At 39.5% G+C, this 19,724-nt stretch overlaps 1 long non-coding RNA gene across 1 annotated transcript; it reads left to right on the top strand.

The window, feature by feature from the left end:
• Positions 1-1,156: 1,156 nt before the first annotated feature.
• LOC143018626 (uncharacterized) lies at positions 1,157-18,881 on the top strand. The gene is made up of 3 exons (XR_012965766.1): positions 1,157-1,596; positions 8,380-8,491; positions 15,340-18,881. It is a non-coding gene; the product is annotated as an uncharacterized LOC143018626 (long non-coding RNA).
• Positions 18,882-19,724: the final 843 nt, after the last annotated feature.

The raw sequence follows: 19,724 nt of genomic DNA, 5'->3' as shown, positions 1-19,724 counted from the left end.
AACGACTCGAAGCGAAGCGATAGTGAAGTTATTTCAACCCTGGGCAGAATTCGAACCCGGACCGCCGGAGAGTATACCAACCGCGCCACCGAGTCGTGTGTGGTGTGCCTGTGTGTGTATTCACTTTGGTCTTTGGACTCGTGAACGACAGCTATTTCCCTCCCGGAAGAGAGCTCAGAGCTCATATGACCGATATATGGCTAATGCTGTGACCTTACACGCACACACACACACCCAACTCCCCGCCCACATGAGTTGGAAGAACGACTCGAAGCGCAACGATACTGAAATTATTTCAGACCTGGGCAGGATTCGAATTCAGATCGCTTTAGTGTAAGTCGGGGACTCTACCAATCGCACCACCGAATCGTGTAATGTTTATCAGTGTTGTGTGCGCGCGCGCGCGCGTGTGTGTGTGCTGGTTACTATAGAAAAATAAATGTGAAATTTCTAAGCACTTTTGTAGAATTCACATGTCGGAGGAGAGAAACCTACAGATAAAAGAGTGATACTAAGCATAAATACCCAAAGAGCAATATATAACTAGGAAATTTCACAAAACAAATAATCAGGAAATATACCAAAGTATAAGATTAGAAAGGTAAGAATGTAATTGGCAAGCGGAAAGGATCAAGAAAGGTCACAACACATAATCAAAAAGTCTCAATTCACGGATAATTTTTGAACGTAACAAGAATTAAAAATATTTTTTGGTTGGGAAATTACAACCTGTTTATAAATATTACCAACGAAACTATTGAACTTTACAAACCACCACTATAGTAGTGGTGGAGATCTCCTTCAGAATATCCAATGAGAATATTTATTTTTAGTTGACAATGGAATTACATGATAGAATTGGTGATTAAAAATAAATGTAAGAATAATTAATTTTATTAGTTTGTGTTGTTCTAACATTAAATTTGTAATGGTAACGGTTAATTCTGATTCACAGTTCTTTGCTTGTTCACGCCAGGTATTTTTTCACAATCTGCAAGGATTTTAGTTATGCGGCCATACTCATTTAAGAGATTTCTTAAATGTACATGCTACATTAATATTACATGTTATAAGTAAATGAGGAACTTGAGTAAAGTGTCTACTGAAAAGTGATACAATTCTTTGTCATAGGAAAGTGTGGGATGAATTCCATAAAAGCATGATGCGAAAGTTATATAAAAACATTCTTGTGTACTCTATATTGAAACCAACGTTAAAATGAACTCTAATTCCTCATCTATAAATTCAGGGTTGCACACCGAGCAGACGAACACGAAATACTGAATGTTGCGATGTCAAAGTCAAACCGGCTAAAGAGTACAGAAGTAGTAACTAGTAAACGGAAGGGAAGGGCGTGAGAGGAGGCTCGCATTAAAACTTTGTTAGTGGTTAATAGAACTATTAGCTTGTAGGGTAACACACATACAGTACTAACCAAGGAGAATAACTGTACAAAGAATCAGGCTGTTAGTGGTTGAAATTGCATCGAAAACAAACTATGAAATACGAAGCCAGCAACCACCTGCAAGACCTTCCCCTAGAAGTCTTAGAAGATTGAAATTGCACATAAATGATAGACAGCAGCAGCACTAAAGGGTAAGAACGAGAATTTCAGTAGGAAATTTTGAAGGAAAGGATTTAACACCCAGACGAGGAAGAAATCAAAGTAAACAAACATGTCCAGCATGTTTGAACAAGGTTTGTGGCAAAGTTTACAAATCAGCGATTATGTTTTATGTGACTGCTGCTCTTAAGTGATTCTATGTTAGACGCCAGGACGAAACTTGACAAAACTCCAACAGACAAAACCCCTGTCTGCATAGCAGACAAAATCCCAATAGGAAAATTGGGGGTGGGGGGTGGATATAACCTAACCTAACTCCACCGGGGGATTGCCACTGGGGTTTTGTCTGGGTGTGACAGTTTTCACTGATTGGGATTTTGTCTGTTAGGGTATTGTCCGCTCACCCGCTAGGACGTGGGGCCAGACTAACTAATCTTTTTTGGAAAAGCTGATAGGATGTTTATCTTTACCAACTGTTCTTCCAAAGTAGGTAATATATTTGAGGCAAAGGATATGGATATATATATTTTTGGTAAAATTCCAGAAGCACCCAAACATGTGTATTTCACATTTAATTTGTTGTCCTAAAGTTCCTAACCCAACCTAACCTAATCATTCCATAATCCATAGTGGAAAAAAAAGAAGTTTGCATGTTACTGGAACAGATTTTTTGAAGGACCTAGGAAATAAAGTTCAGCCACTTGAAATTTAATTACAGATGACTAAAGGCAGAGTGGCCAACTTGGTCTTGGAAATAAAGACAGAGTCGAGAGTTTAAGGATATAGTAAGGGATGAACTAGAAAAATTTAGACACAAGGAAGAAAAGAAGATTCATGAAAACTAACCTGTTATTTAGGGGAGTTAAAAAATCAGGTGAGGAAAACAATGGAATTTAGTATGCTGCTGATGAAGTAAAAGTTAAGGTTATTGCAACGACAGTTAGAGTGATTGAGAATATTCACATCAAATATGTGGCAAGATTGGAAAAAGCCAGTCTATGGAAATAAACATCTGTTGAGGACGGAGCCTTAATTGGTACAATATTTCACTTACCGGTATCAGCTTTTGCAAGCTGTGTTAAGTGAAACATCAATCCATTAAAGGCTCAGCTCTCACTTGTTTATATTGATAGACTTGTCAGCAACTGTCATTTTCATACAAACCTAGAATCTCCAGGTCAGACAGCAAGTATCTCATGGCCCCAGGCTACTTAAAGTTGTCATAGATAATGAGGATATCAAGTGGAACTTATTGAAAACTAGTGGGAATTTAAAAGATAATGAAGAAATGAAGCACATCATCATGCCTGACAGAACTGAATGAATGGAAGAAATATGCAGAATAATGGAAGTCTCTCAATATGCCAAGGGTTTGTTCCCCCATAGAAGGAAGGTCCAAGTCAAAGGGATGCACCCTCACCCACCCACCATCCTTGTTTCCCACTCATCTTGGCTCCTCATAGATGAAAGGTCATCCCAGCCTTCTGCCTACTGCCTAGATCATAAGGAATGCAGCAAGATAAAGCACATCTATGGCAGGGCTGCTTCATTTACACAGCAAAACCCCTCCCCATCCATGCATGCAGAAAATGGAGAAGAGAGTAGAAATCCCTTTGGGCTGTGTCAAAATATTGTCCATACACAACCATCCTCCACTCGCCCCTATCCCCTATCCCCTTCCTTGTTCAACAGATAGTCCCATCTTGCTCAAACCACCTTTCACCCCATCCATTCATCTTATATTTAGTTGTCCCCTGAAGTTCACTCCATTCACCTCTGCTTTGCACACCTCTTTTGCTAATCTTTCTTCATTCATTCTTTTGTCTAAACTATCACAATACTGTTTCATCAGCCCTATTTGCCTACTCCCTTTTCCCTGCCCTCTTTGATTTAGATATATACTGCATTTTGCAATTTGAATAGTGTTTGAAATTCATTTTTTTTTTCATATTACTCTTCTTTTGATCACATTTGAATTTTGTCTATAGGTTGTCATCGTACATTGTGAATTTAATTTTCATACTACTCAAGCATTTGAATTTCATATGTATATGTGTTAGGCTGGTATTCTTGCCCCATGACCATGTTGGGTGCCAAATGTTATACTGGTTTGAAGGTAAACTGATGGAGAGAAATTGTTTATTTAGAATTGAATGTTGGGTGCCAACTCTAAGTGCAAAAAAAGAGGGAGGGAAAGAGATGGCAAGGGAAGTGATGACTGTGTTTCAAGTTGTGTCCCAACTTGGTCTGCTTGCGGGGGAGGAGGTGAGACAACAACAGGGCGGTGAACCAGGCATGCAGTGTGATGATCCAAGGTAATCTGAATTATTGCCATTCATCTGGTTTTTATATATATATGGGTCAGGTCATGACCCGTGCTCCTAATTGGCACAATTAGTGTCTTGGAAGTTGGACATAAAATGTTCTCAAGCCAGTGACTCACAAAGACAGAGAGTATGGGGCGGCTGGTTACAGCATGTGTGTTCCTCAAAGAAGTATTGTTCATCATCATGTGGTAAGTTGAGGCTCTGGCTGAGTCATCACTGGGACTGATGCTGGTACTATTCGTGTGTTCCTCAAGGAGGCTTTGTACCTTCCATGGGCCTCAAGGAAGCCTTGGTTGAACTGACACAACTAGGTGGTGCAAGTGTGTTCCATGGGACCTCTTTGGTGGTCGGGAAGGTCATGGGACAGCCCAGTAGAAGAGGTGAGGAGGAGGAGAGATGAGGACCAAGGAGTGAGGATAATCTTCCTAACATTATGTGGTCTTACACAGGGCTGGTACTAGGAATTACAGGGCCCAATTAGAAGATTGATAGTGGGGTACTCTACAAGAGTTGAAAATTGACATTTTATTTTCATGTCATAAAAATATTTCATGGAGATAATACAATCAATTAAGAGTAATAACTTCACAAGATTATAAGGCCTACAGTATTATTATTTTCTTATGAGATTAAACCAAGTCTGTGACAGAGTTCTTTGCCTGGGCTCAAACACTTCTGCACAGCGGCCCAATTTGCTCAAATTGGTGAAATAGGCTTAAAACTGTCCCTGATACTTTGATTCTAGCATTTGATTTATATGTATACTGTATTTGGCAGTTTGACTTGAGCATTTTATTTATTTTTTATTTTAATTTTTTTGTCATTTTCATCTTTTGATCCCATCATTTGAATTTTGTCTAGTCTACAGATTTTCATTGTACTCTTTGAATTTAATTTTCATCCTACTGCAGCATATGAATGTCACATGTCACCCTACTCATGTATGTTTTGATTCTAGCATTTGATTTATACATGTGAAATGCCATACTGCCTTTGACAGTTTGAGTAGAGGGTTTGAAATTCATCTGTTATTTTTGTCCTAGTGAGGAGGATAATCCTGAAATTTGAATTTTGTCTATAGGTTGGTGTCATACACTTTGAATTTAATTTTCACTACTCCAGCATTTGAATTTCATATATTTATGTTGTCCTTCATCACCTCTCTCATTCTCATCATACACCGGGTAGGGCCATTCATTGTCAGCAATGTTGCCTCACAAAGTTTCTCCACTGGGCATGGTTTGCATACAGCTCCACTTCATCCATCAATCTTCATTTAGCCTCGATGGCTTCTCTCACACCATCCTTCCATCTTTTCCTGTGTTTGCTGACTGGTCTTCTTTTTTGCAACTGCCATCAGTAGTACTTAAGTGGGTGCTGTTGCTCAGTCATTCTCTTAATGTGGCCAAACCATCTTAATTTTTTCTTTCTTTTTTCTTTTCTTTCTACAAATTTTAATATTGATTCTGCATCCAGCTCCCTTCTCATCTCTTCATTCCTCATCTCATCTTGTTAGGCCTTTTATTATTTGTAGCACTTGGATCTCGGAAGCTTGTATTTTACTCTTCAGTTTCTCAGTGTCCAGCCTTCCAATCTGTATGTATTGGTCTCAGAATGTTTTTATATATAGTCACTTTTACACATTTAGGTATAATCTTTTCTCAGCAGCAGATATAATATTGTTACATTGTTCATGTAGCTTTTTATCCTGCACATTATATCCTTTTTCATCTGACACTTTTCATCCACCTTCATTCTTAGGTACGTAAATTCTTCCACTAGTTTTAATCCAATGCTCTCTAGCCTAATTTCTATTTCTTCTTTCTGTCTTGCCACCACCATTACCTGTGTTGTCTTTATTGATTTTCATTTTTGCTGGCATTAACATGCCATTCTATGCATTCTGCATATTCTGTAGTGAGATAAGCATTTTTGCAACTAGTGCAATGTCTTCTTAGTATAGAAACTAACTCTCTAATTCTCAGTGTTTTCATACATCTAGCCATAAAAAAGGGGAGATGTTATCCCACCTTGTCTAACCCCTGCTGTTATGTCAAACCAATTGTCTTCTCTTATTTGGATTCTCACTGCGCTGATCCTTTCTTGATTATCAAAGGCCTTTTCCAAGTTGATAAAAGCTATGTATAATGGTTGGTCCTATTCCGAGCTCTTCTCCATTAACATTCTCAGGTAGAATAAGGCATCCATTGTGCCCCACTCTGGTTTGCACCCATACTCTCCCTCCTCTAGTTTTTCTTTACTACCACTTGTCGTCTTTTCTCCAGTATTATTTTATCCTGTATATCTTCTCCTCATGTGTTGATAAGGAGATTTCTCTTCAGTTTTCACATTCTGACCAGTTACCTTTCTTGGGTAATTTACAGATGACAACTTTACCCTAGTCCATCAGTACTCTTCCTTCACACCAAACTGCATTAGAAATTCTTAGTCACCCTACTGTATTTTTGTTACTTTTCAGCAATTCTACAGGTATATCATCACTTCCAGGACTTTTCCTATTTTGATTTTTTTTAATGGCATCTCTGGTTTCAGACTGGCATCTTCACATTCCTCTTGTAATTCCACTGGATGTTACCTATCTCAAGACTTCTTCTGTAGTAGGTTGCCCATTGCCTTTTATTCTGGCAGCTGCCAGGTTATTGATCCCCACAATATCCCCACAGTAGTGAAAAGGTTTGAGTCTCTTTTAATTGTTTAGGACTATCACCATATCTTCATATATGTGGGTCTGCCCCACCCCCCCTTTTTAATGAAAATTCCTTAGTGTAGCTCAAGAAACTTTATTGAACATAAAGTTGTAAAGAACAAGTATCCTAAATTGGTCCAGTGAAGAAGTTAAGAAGGAAACTTGGTGGCCAAGTGGATTAAGGCATCATTACTTGTGGTGAAGACTTGGGGGGGTTCAAACCCTGCCACTGGTGAAGTTGAACCAAGGGCATGGTTCATTAAATTCCATGCTACAAAGTCCTCTGTAAAGGACACCATCTTAGCCTTCCGATTGGGGAGAGTTTGTGACGTTAAATCATATCATTGTCATACATAAAAGGCTAAAAAAAAATTAACAATCACAGATGCTAATGATGCATAAATGTATAGACAATCACCACATTCACCACTGCAAAGTGAAAATATAAATGAAAATATAGTCAGTGAGAAATAGATACATATACCAAGGCTTTTTCCCCCTTACAAGGGAGGTAGCCAAAAAGGGAAAGGCATAAAATCATTTCCACCCATTCCATCCCTGAATACACTCCACACCCCTCCACCCTCCCTCCCATCTAAGCACCTCCTGGATGACGGGTCATCCCTGCACCTTGTCCACTGCCCTGGGTCAGAAGCAGTGTCGCAAGACACAGCATATCCACAGCAAGGCCGCTTCATTAAATTGGCGACCCCCCCTCTCCGTCCCCCCATTGCATAAAAGGAGAGGACGGGGAGAAATCCCTTCGGGCTGCGTCAAATTTTGCTCACACATACTACCTCACCCCCACCCCCCTGCCCATTCCACCTCATGCAATCACAACATCATCCATATACAACCCTTCTCCATTCATATAAAGAAGAACAAAAAGTATAAACAAAACACTGCTAACAACAAATGATGCCAACGAAACATGTACAATAAACTGATTACCATATAGAACAAACAAGAATTAAAATTATATAGAATAATAGTCACTAAAGAATTTACAGCAAGTAATTTTCAATTAGCACAGCTTATATCTAAATTTGGTGGAGCAACACTTGAGAAGAGTTCATACTTATTTTCATTTGGCTGGCGTTGTCACTAAGTTAATCAGGCTGAATACCAGAAGGGATACAGGTCTGCTGAGAAGAGGCTGAGGAAGAGCCATCAACATACTCGTAAGGGATTGTGGTAGAAGGATCCCTCAAAGAAATAGATTCATCAGCTGATCTGATCTGTGAGAACATCCCTCTTGTTCATTGAAGGGAAGGGAGATCATGGAGAATAGGACCTTGTAAACCCTGAAGCTGATCAGGATCAGGCCTTACCATACCTTTAGTTACTACATAACCATGTAGATTGGCTGTAGTGAGTGAATAGTGACATTTGCTTTTGTTAAGATTTGGAATGTATTTTTCCACCACATCTATGAACCTCTTCAAGTTCTGGTCATACTCAATTTGATTGCAGCTGCAAATGGTAATGTTGTCAACATAAATGTAACCCAAGGGGCCCCTTTGCTTCACAATTTCATCCATCGCTCCCTGAAAACTGGCTACATCATCTGTGACCCCAAAAGGGATTCTACAAAACTTGTTTAAAAAAAACATTGGCTTCAAAAGCATTATACATCTTTTCTTCAGGTTTGATGTCCATTTGATGGTAGGCACTCTTAAGTCCGGAGTACCGAAGAGATTGTAAACAGCAATCTCATTTACTATGTCTTCAATCTGAGAAAGGATATGCATCTAAGACTATTCTTTTCTTGTGATTTTCAGGAGTAACAACCAATTCCTGAGCTTGCCAGGGAGACTGAGAAGGTTCTCTTTTTGAATCTATGGATGACTTCAGATTGGATGAAGGCACATTCCTCATTGCAGTCAAACCACAGTGAGTGAAGGAAGGGGACTACTGAATGGTATCTCCACTGAAGAATGTTTACTTGAAAAGTTGTGTCCAAGAATAATATCACTACATAAATTGGCCATTTGTCAGTTTGATATCACTGTAAGGTCTACCATATAGTTCTTGAGATGCAACACAGTAGCCTAGAGTGTTGGATGCAAGAGCACTACTTGCTGTAGATATTTTGTCAGTCCTTGGCCAGATGCATAAGCCAAGATTTTTGGCTTCCGTCAAGTTTATGAAGCTTTCAGAGCTACCAGTATCAACACATATCTTCATCTGTCTCCCTTGAATTTTCCCAGATAGTACTGCACATGAGAGACTCGGAGAAGATGAAGTTGAGGGTGACCTGCAGACTTGAGAGAAGAGTCATTTCTTCTTGCTGTTGTTACATATCAGTTGGTCATTGGTCTTTGGTGGAACAAGCTGTGGCAGTAGAATACTGTATAGTTAAGAATAAGAGAGAAGAGTGTTTTAATTCTTGGGAATTTCACTCGCAAGTGAAATGTACATACCGAAAGATTCCCTCTCCCCCCCCTTATAAAGGGGGTAGTTGAGTAAAAACAGACACCCATCCCACACCCATTTGATACTCATTCATAACCCTCCCATATTAGTACCTCATGATTGAAGGGTCATCCCTGACTTCTGCTACACCATTTATAACAAAATTAATACAGTTTTCCCAAGGCAGGACCTGACAGCTGGAGCTAGTTTACCTATTTGTGATAAGGTGAATTTAGCAACAACAATTTACCAACAACAGTTAATTTAAAAGAATTCTAATTTGAAATAAATGTATAACCAAGTCATGTTCTGATCCTTGATGCATCACATATCTTTGATATAGGAAATAATTATTTTCATCGACTTTATTTAGGATATTAAAAAAGTAGAATTTCCTTTTGTAGTATTTATTAAGAATAGAAAATAAACAAGTTGAAATTCAGACAGAAAAGCACTGTGGGAAGTTTTACAGATATATGGGATGAGGGGAGAACTGGGTCAGTTTAGAATTTTTACAAAAGTAGTAGAGCCTGTGTTAGAATTGGAAATGGAGAGAGCAAGTGATTTAAGGTAAAAATGGGACTGCAACAGGGATGTGTCATGTTGCCATGGTTCAGTGTGGACATGGATGGGGTGGTGCAGAAGGTAAAGGCAAGGGTAATGGCAGGGGACTGGAGATGGTTAAAGAAAATGGAGGACAGTGGGAGGTGAGCTGATGACACTGCAGTTGTGGCAGGGTCAGAGGGGGGATTAAGGGTGTTAATGATGGAGTTTGGGAAGGTATGCAATAGGAGAAAGTTCAGGGTAAGTGTGGGTAAAGTAAGGGGATGAGATGTACAAGGAGTGGATAGCAGTGAGTTTGAAGTAAGTCTTAAAGAGGAGAGGCTTGAGGAAGAGGATGGTTATAGTTATTTGGGGTTGTATGTGACAGAAAGGGGAGGAGTGGCAGTGGAGGTAAATTGTAGCCTGAGAGAAGTGAGTAAATGCCTTGGGGGTGACTAGATTTTGTCATGAGAACTAGGCATTTGGGAATGGATGTAAAGAGGAGACTATTCACCTAGTTTTATCTAGTTGTATTATATAGGAAGGGAGCTATGCTTGTGGTGACCCGTCTTTGTATCTTAGCATCAAGTTTCTTAAATTCTTGAATAGTGTTTGCACACACTGTTGCCTTATCTAATTTATTCCAGGTATCCACCACTGTGTGGGAAGATATTCTTTTTCAGATCTCTTCTATAACTATCCTTTTTGAGTTTCTTTTCATGTCCTCTTGTTTTTCCATTGTCTTGTTTTAATAAATCATTTCTGTCTAGGATTTCCATTCCTTTCATGAGTCTATAAATAGTCATTAGATCTTCTCTTTTTCTTTTCCAGAGTTGGTAGTTCCAATTTGGACAATCTTTGTTCTGATGTTAATTTGGAGAGTGTTGGTGCCATCTTTGTCATTGATCTTTGTATTCTTTCTAATTTATATTCTTTTTAGTACTGGGTGTCCATAGTGTTGCAGCGTACTCCAGTTTTGGTCTTATTAGTGTAACTAATATTTTTTTTTAATCATTTCCTCATCCAAATAGTCAAATGCCACTTTCATTGACCTTAATAGGTTGAAGGTTTCTCTGACTATTTTATTGATATGTTTGTCCGGTGACATGTCTTTGCTAATTATTCCTAGGTCTCTTTCTGAGTTCACTTTTTTGACTTCTTCACCAATTTCATAATTTCCCAATATTCTATTTTTACATACATATACCAAGGCTTTTTCCCTCTTACAAGGGAGGTAGCCAAAAAGAAAAAGTCATAAAATCATTCCCACCCATTTCATCCCTAAATACACTCCACTCCCCTCCACCCTCCCTCCCATCTTAGCACTTCCTAGATGACGGGTCATCCCTGCACCTTGTCCACTGCCCTGGTTCAGAGGCAGTGTCACAAGTCACAGCACATCCACAGCAAGGCCGCTTCATTAAATCAGTGCCCCCCCCCCTCTCCATCCTCCCATGCATAAAAGGAAAAGACGGGGAGAAATCCCTTTGGGCTGCGTCAAATTTTGCTCACACATACTACTTCACCCCCCATCCCCCCACCCATTCCACCTCATGCATCACATCATCCATATACAACCATTCTCCATTCACCCCTGTCTTCTGTCCTCTCCCGTCCTTCCTCAACAGACATTCCCCTCTTCCCCAAAGCCCCCTTCACCCCATCCATCCATCTCATCTTAGGACGTTCCCTCATGTTCACTCCCTCCACATTTGCCTTCCATACCTCTTTTACTAGTCTTTCTTCACTCATTCTTTCCATGTGTCCAAACCATCCTAATACTCTTTCATCAACCCTATCTCCCAACTCCCTTTCCACCCTTGTTCTCCTCGCCTCCTCATTTCTCACTCTATCTAACCTAGTAACCCCCATCATATTTCTCAGACACCTTATCTCAAACACATTCAAACTCCTCTCTTCATCTCTTATGTTCCATGTTTCTGCTCCATACAGTGCTATTGGTACAATCACTCCTTCATAGTCTCCTCTTAGCATCCATTCCCAAATGTCTATTCCTCATTACACTTTTTAACCCACCTAGGCATTTACTCGCTTCTCTCAATCTACATTCTACCTCCACCTCCACTCCACCTTTTCCTGCCACATTCTATTTTTACTTTTTCCAAACTCCATTACACTAAACTTCTTGATACTAAAGTTCACTTCCCACTTTTGAGTCCATTTCCAGATTTTATCCATGTCAATCTGTAATGATTCACAATCTTCCTCTGTACTCTTTATGTTTCCACCATTACTTTCTTTAGTATTTTTGTGTCATCTGTGAAGTTCATATAACATTCCACTCCTTCATCTATGTCATTTATATATATGGCAAGCATGATTGGAGCCAATACTGAACCTTGCGGGACACCATTTATTTCTTCCCAGGTCGAGTATTTGTCTCTACCCTCATTTTTCTCCCAGACAAGTATTCTTCCATCTATTCCAATAATTTTCCTTTGATGCCACCTATTGATTCTATTTTTCTTATTAGTTTTTTGTGTGGTACTTTATCAAATACTTTTTGTAGATCTAGAAAAGCACAGTCCACCCATCCATCCCTTTCTTGTATTATTTTTGTTAGTCTCTAGTAGAAGCAGATCAAGTTTGTTGTACATGATCTTCCTTCTCCTCTAAATCCAAATTGATTTGGATTCAATATATTTTTTTCTTCCAGATGTTTAACCCATCTACTTTTGATAACTTTTTCACATGTTTTCGCTATTGTGTTTGTAAGGGAGACTGGTTTGTAGTTGGTTGGATTTTCCTTGTTCTCTCTCCTTTATATATTGGTACAATATTTGCATTTTCCAATCCTGTGGTACCTTTCCTTCTTTGAGTATTTAATTATCTTGAATATTTTGTCCGTCAACTCCTCTATGCATTCTTTTAATATCAAATTTGCAATTCCATCCTGACTGTGTGATTTTCTGACACCAAGGTTTTTTATTTGGTCTCTGATTTCCTTCTGTGTCACAGTTATTTCCTTCATGGGGTGTTCTCTCTCTCTCTCACAGTTTTGTGAACTTTAAATTGTGAATACCAATTTGAAATGTTTGTTCATAATTTCAGCCATTTCTACTTCTTTATATTTGTAATTCCCGTGGCACAGTCCTATTTCTTGTTTTTTTTTTTAGTTTACCATTTACATACCTGTAGAATAGTTTAGGTTGTTCCTTGCATTTTTCTATTATATCTGTTTCATAGTTTCTCTTTTCATCTCTGTATGAAGGGATAATAGTGCAAACATCTTTATATGGGTTAGAGACCTGTAATTTGATAGGGCAGAAGTTTAATTGTGAGATGAAATGTCTGAGAAGTATGGTTGGAGATACAAGGTTGGATAGAGTGAGAAACAAGGAGGTGAGGAGGAGAGCTGGGGTGTAAAAGATGGCAGATAGGGCTGATGAAAGAGTATTGGGATGGAACATATGGAAAGAATGAGTGAAGAAGGATTATTAAAAGAGGTGTGGAAGGAGTGAACTAGAGGGGACAAATGAGGATGAGATGTATGGATGGAGTGAAAGGGGCATTGAGCAAGAGGGGAATGTCTATTGAGCAAGGAAGGGAGAAGGCAGGAGACGGGTGAGAGGAGAATGGCTGTACTGTATATAGATGATATTGTGATGCAAGGGAGGGTGTGGGGGATGGGGGGGAGTGGTTGTGTATGAATTATATTTTGACACTGCCTGAAGGGAATTCTCCCTGTCCCCTCTTTTCTGCATGTGGGGATGGAGAGGGGGGTCACTGATAAGTGAAGTGGCCTTGCTGTGGATGTGCAGTGTCTTGCTGCATTGGTTCTGACCCAGGGCAGTGGATGGGATACAGGGATGACCTGTCACCCATGAGGAGCTAAGATGAGAGGGAGGAAAGTGTGATGGATAATAGTGGAATGAGTGGGAGTGGGTATGTGCCTTTTGATTTGGCTACCTCCCTTGTAAGGGAGATAGAGAGAGGGAGGAAAACTCTTTACTGACAGAACTATTAAAAATTAAAATTAGTTTAAACTAAACTTAAACTATTAAGAATAGTGCAAAATAAACTGGTTAAAAACCTTTACTGACAGAACTATTAAAAATGACAGATTAGTTTAAACTAAACTTTTGTCTATATATCAAAGGCTTCTTCCCCCTATAAGGGAGGTAGCCAAGTCAAACTTAAACTATAATTGGTTTACAGAAAATCAGAAAGCTAGGTTATGAGCTATCGCCTGCAAATAATAATTTTTTTTATTTATTATTAGGAATAATACAAGTTAAAATTCTTTACAGACAGAACTATTTAAAAATGACAATTTTGTTTAAACAATAAATTGGTCTACTTAAAATCAGACGGCTGTCTTGTTGGCTATTGCCTGCAAATGATCAGTGACATTGCTATATGAATTATATTTCTACAATGTTCTTTTATCCTTTCAGAAGACTCTCAGTATTTTTCTTTGATCGAGATGAAGTAATAGCCAAGTATTGATTGACTTTGACATCATTATAGTTTTGTTCTTTCTTCAGGCAGTCAAAAAACTTCCATACTGTATATTAAGGTGCCCAGCAACCTGTGTCTCAAATGTCCTATGCCATCCTTCAAGCATATACATTCCACATCACAAGCTCAAACTTTGGAGGTCTGCAGCAATTTCTTCTGGTACAACCTATCCACAAATCTTCAAAAGTACACTACAGCTTGAGTTTCATGTGGAAATATATCAGTATCACATAGTAACTATGCACTGACAATCATGTTAACAGGCACATAGGCTAATGCCAGCGAACAACCGAGATTCAGACCGAAATCTGCATCTGTTTCATGTCTTCTTTTCAGTCCGTTAACTTGTGTGACATGGAAGATACACTGAAAAAATAGAAGAAACATCATTTTGATACTACACTTGGGAATTCTTTTTTGCATACTTTTATCATTACAATTTCAAAATCAAGAGTTATTGAGGAAGGAGACAAAAAGTGTATTATATTCTCTAGTAGTGTACAAAAAGTTATTTCTACCTTATCGGGTAGTGAGGCATAGACTAGCATAATAGCAACATGTTTGTATTTCCTTTGAATCCATGACATATTTATAGCTGATAGAATAACAGTGGAACAGATAAATGTTCCATCACCATACCAATGGTCACAACTTGCCAAAAGACAAGTATTCTGTATGGTAACAAAAATTAATATACAATTTTCAGTTGGCCCAAAGTTGAACAGTAATAACTCATTGCCTCTACATTTTTGTATATTTGTTTGAGAAAGTCAATTCTAAACTGTGCTAGTGGTGGCAGTTATTTTGAAACCTGATGCTTCTTATTGTCCTTTTGTGTTTTTGGAAGTTTACAAGCAGCTGCTTCATTACATTTAAGTTAATTCAATATTAGTGCATGAGGTGCTACTGTGTTAGACTTAGCTTTTTTACATATGTTATCCACAATTGTCTGTGCTTCACTATCATCTGTGTCACATACAGTGAGACCTCTCATTAACGGCTTTTAATTAGCTATGTTTACAGTGTTTTGGAGTGGTTCTTGGGTGGCATAGTACTTGCACGCACTAAACAACAGAACCAAAAACACCGCAAACACAGCTTATTAATGTCCGTTAATGAGAGGTCTCACTGTACATAATTATGTTCATTCATTTCCTTTACAATTTCCTTGTCATGCTTAGTCACCCATGCTTTACAACTTGTCTTGTCAAATATGTCACATTTCCAGTATGTCTCATATTCACCCTGTTTATCTGTATAAAAGAAATAGCCATCACTAATCAGATTCTTTCCTTTTTCAGATTCTATAAAATGAAGAGGCATGATGGGCAAACCAGCAAAAATCTTTGTAAATTAAATACTTTTCTTACTTCCCTTATATAAGTAAATACAATATTACCGGTACTACTTCTGGCGTTTTGAAGTTTATGTTGTAGAGTAATTTTTACTTGTCCTGCTTATGAGTACATGTAGTTTTATTTATTTATTTATTTATTATTATTATTATTTTTTTTTTTTTTCATTAAAGCAGGTGGCCTTGCTGTGGATGTGCTGTCTTTCTCGCTGCATTGCTTATGACCCAAGGAAATGGGCGATATGTAGGGCTGACCCGTCATCCAGGAGGTGCCAAGAAAAGAGGGAGGGAGGGGTAGTGAATGGGAGTGGAGTGTGTGGGGATGGATATATGCCTTTTGACTTTGGCTACCTCCCTTGTAAGAGGGATAAAGCCCTTGGTATATGTAGGTATTATAAAAGTGATATTTTTGAAAACCTATCCTAAATTTACAACTACAATAATTGGAATATTATGAAATGTGTATGACTGTAAGCCAGTTAAATCCTTTGCATTCACAAGTAATATATTCCATAGACACTACTGTACTCAGTCACAGTTAATCATCATAATCTTTACCATGGTCCATAAATAATGAACCAAGTATGATTTTGTTACCTGTTGCTGTAGCAGCAGCAAAGATATACATGCCAGCTCTGTTTTCAATCTGATGGCACTCTATATTCATTGGTGTGTATCTATATACTAAAGACTTTTCCTCCCTTATAAGTACATACATACATATACCAAGGCTTTTTCCCCCTTCCAAGGGAGGTAGCCAAAAAGGGAAAGGTAAGTGAGATAGCCAAATCAAAAGGCATGTACCTACTACACTACCTGTCTCATCTTAACTCCTTGTGGATGATAGGTCATCCCTGTATCCTGCCCACTACCATGGGTCAGAAACAGTGCAGCAAGACAGTACATCCACAGCAAGGCTGCTTTGCTTAATCGGTGACCCCCCCTCCCCCTCCATTCTCTCATGCAGAAAAAGAGATGAGGAGAGATACCTTTGGGCTGCATCAAAATATCATTCACACATAACCGCTCCCTACTCACCCCCCCCCCCACATGCCATCCTTTTATCACAGTATCATCCATACACAGCCATTTTCCTCTCACCCATATTTTCTGCCCTCTTCCTTTCCTACTCAACAGACATTCCCATCTTACTCAAAGCCCCTTTCACCCCATCTATCCATCTCATCCTTGGTCATCCACTCAAGTTCACTCCATCCATCTCTGCCTTCCACACCTCTTTCACTAATTTTTTTCACTCGCTCTTTCCATGTGCCCAAACCATCCCAGTACTCTCTCATCAGGACTATCTGGCATCTCCTTTTCCAATTCCACTCCTCTCACCTTGTTTCTCCCTCAGTCGAAGCTTGTAATCCCTACTGATCTTCTCAGACATTTCATCTCAAACATATTTAAACTTTTCATCTCAGCCTCTCTTAAATTCCAAGTCTCTGTTCCATACAGTGCTGTTGGGACAACATGCCTTCATATAATCTCTTGGTAGTCGGTCCCAAATGCTTATTTCTCATGACACTAATTCCCCAAGGCATTTACTTGCTTCCCTTAATGTACAAATTACTACCACCTCCACCCCTTTCTTTCCTGCCACATGCAACCCCAAACACCTAAACACTTCCAGCTTCTCTCCTTTCAGACTTGCTTTCAACTCTTCCCCCTCTCCCCTAGTATATCTCATCACTTTACTCTTACCCACATTTACCTTCAACTTTCTCCTATCACATACCTTTCCGAACTCCGTCAATAACTTCCTTAATCTCCCATCTGACCCTGCCACAAGTGCAGTGTCATCAGCAAACAACAACTAGCTCACCTCCCTTTTTTCTCCATTTTCTTTAACCATCTCCAGTCCCCTGCCCATTACCCTTGCCTTTACCTCCCACACCACCCCATCCATGTACACATGGAACAGCCACGCTGACATGACACATCCCTGATGCAGCCCCACCTTTACCTCAAACCACTTGTTCTCTCCATTTCCAATTCAAACACAGGATCTACTACTATTGTAAAAAAAATCTTTACTGCTCTACAGCTTTCCCCAGTCCTATATATCTGCAAACTCTCCCACAGTGGCTGTCTACCCTGTCATAAGCCTTTTCCAAATCCATAAAGGCTAAAAAAAATATCCTACGGTTTCCTAAAGCTCCCTCACATATCTACCTTACCACAAAGATCTGATCCATGCAACCCCTACCTTTCATAAACCCACACTGAACCTCACCAAATACTACTTCTGTTCCTTTCTTAATCCTCTCGGTTAAAACCCTCCTACAAGCCTTCCCAATTACATTCAACAAAATTATCCCTCTAAAACTACTACAATCACATTTGTCCCCTTTTCCCGTATAAAGCAGAACTATATTGGCGCTCCTCCAGTATTCTACCCTTCCTTGGACATACATTAAACAATCTCACTAGCCAGTCCACTGTTATTGTACCTCCAGACATACTGCATGACACCCATCCAATCCAGGTGCCTCACCTGCTCTCATCATTTTCAGAGATACTTGCACCTCATCTTTTCTTATTTTTCCTCCATTTTCCTCTACCTTTTTCTTAGCATCTCCCACTGCTACTGCCAATCCCTCCCTCTCCTCTACAATCTGCAGCTCTTTAAAATACTCTGCCCATCTTCTTACTGCTTCCTCTTCCATTGACATCAGTCTATTTGTCCCTTTTATCTTTTCTTAACATCTCCCTTTCCTCTCTAACTTCCTTCCAAAACATTTCTTTCAAATTTTTCAGTGATACTGCTCCATTTTACATCTGCTCTCCTTTTTGCCTCCTTTATCTTATGTTTTGTTTCTCTTCTTTTTTCTTTGTGCCTCATATTTATTTCATCTTTGCAACTAATCCTGTGAATTTTTTTTTTTTTTTTTTACTATCTTCACTTCATCATCCCACCACTCGCTACCCCTCCTATTCCCTCCCATCATCCTTGTTCAACATATAAGAATGTAAGAATGAAGGAGACTGCAAGAGACCATAAGGCCTACACTAGGCAGTTTCATTTCCATTACCACCTGTTTTCCCTATCCATAAATTTGTCCAACCATTTCTTAAAACAACTGCTAGTTTCAGTGCTCACTACATGGTTTGTATATTCCATTTGTTTACCACTCTATTGATAAACCAGTTCTTGCCTATTTTCTTAAATTTGTCCAATTTAAATCCATTACTGCAAGTCCTGCCCTGTTATCTTAATATAATGACCTTGTTTATATCACCCTTGTTACATACATATACCAAGGCTTTTTCCCCCTTACAAGGGAGGTAGCCAAAAAGGAAAGGCATAAAATCATTCCCACCCATTCCATCCCTGAATACACTCCACACCCCTCCACCCTCCCTCTCATCTTACCACCTCCTGGATGACGGGTCATCCCTGCACCTTGTCCACTGCCCTGGGTCAGAAGCAGTGTCGCAAGACACAGCACATCCACAGCAAGGCCGCTTCATTAAATTGGGGACCCCCCCCCCTCTCCGTCCCCCCCATGCATAAAGGAGAAGACGGGGAGAATTCCCTTTGGGCTGCGTCAAATTTGCTCACACGTACTACCTCACCCCCTATCCCCCCGCCCATTCCACCTCATGCATCACAACATCATCCATATACAACCATTCTCCATTCACCCCTGTCTTCTGTCCTCTCCCATCCTTCCTCAACAGACATTCCCCTCTTCCCCAAAGCCCCCTTCACCCCATCCATCCACCTCATCCTAGGACGTCCCTTCATGTTGACTCCCTCCACATCTGCCTTCCATACCTCTTTTACTAGTCTTTCTTCACCCATTCTTTCCATGTGTCCAAACCATCCTAATACTCTTTCATCAAACCTATCTCCCAACCCCCTTTCCACCCCTGTTCTCCTCACCTTCTCATTTCTCACTCTATCCAGCCTAGTAACCCCCATCATACTTCTCAGACACCTCATCTCAAACACATTCAGACTCCTTCTCTCTTCCTCTCTCTCATGTTCCATGTTTCTGCCCCATACAGTGCTGTTGGCACAATCACTCCTTCATATAGTCTCCTCTTAGCATCCATTCCCAAATGTCTATTCCTCATTACACTTTTTAAACCACCAAGGCATTTACTCGCTTCTCTCAATCTACATTCTACTTCCACCTTCACTTCACCTTTTCCTGCCACATTTGCACCCAAGTATCTAAAACTATCCACTTCCTCCAGTCGCTCTCCCTTAATGCTCACTTCCAGACTACTGCCACTTTCACCCCTTGTACATCTCATCACCTTACTTTTACCCACATTTATCTTCAGCTTTCTTCTATCACACACTCTCCCAAACTCTGT

Source organism: Oratosquilla oratoria, chromosome 35, assembly GCF_046742065.1.
Source record: "Oratosquilla oratoria isolate Oo_2021 chromosome 35, ASM4674206v1, whole genome shotgun sequence".
Classification (NCBI taxonomy): Eukaryota; Metazoa; Arthropoda; class Malacostraca; order Stomatopoda; family Squillidae; genus Oratosquilla; species Oratosquilla oratoria.
The sequence above is the reverse complement of the archived record's forward strand: the minus strand, read 5'-3'. Positions and strand labels throughout refer to the sequence as shown.